The sequence below is a fragment of the Antrostomus carolinensis genome, unplaced genomic scaffold, assembly GCF_000700745.2.
Source record: "Antrostomus carolinensis isolate BGI_N321 unplaced genomic scaffold, ASM70074v2 scaffold31089, whole genome shotgun sequence".
Lineage (NCBI taxonomy): Eukaryota > Metazoa > Chordata > Aves > Caprimulgiformes > Caprimulgidae > Antrostomus > Antrostomus carolinensis.
The window spans coordinates 3,876-4,080 of NW_010336916.1; the positions used below are offsets into that span (position 1 = coordinate 3,876).

Sequence of the window (205 nt, forward strand, 5' to 3'; positions counted from 1 at the left end):
TCTCCCCTGCCCTGCTCCACCTGAGCTCTTTGGGGCTGGTTTCGGTGTTGTCTTTCTGGCTGGTTTGGTTTCCTGCTGGGCGTTTCACTCTCCGCACCCCATGGCTTTGTTCTCACCGCCCCTGGGGCATCCCCAAAGCCCTGGGGGCTCCTTCTCCCCCTGTAATCTCCAGTTCCCCTTCCTGTTGTCCTGGGCTCCTGACTCA

The 205-nt window shown here is 60.5% G+C and overlaps 1 protein-coding gene across 1 annotated transcript in view; it reads left to right on the forward strand.

Annotated features, from left to right (window-relative positions):
* LOC104530458 (ras-related protein Rab-25) overlaps positions 1-205 on the forward strand; it is a 2,295-nt gene that overhangs the window by 1,557 nt on the left and 533 nt on the right. The gene's annotated exons all lie outside the window — the stretch shown is intronic.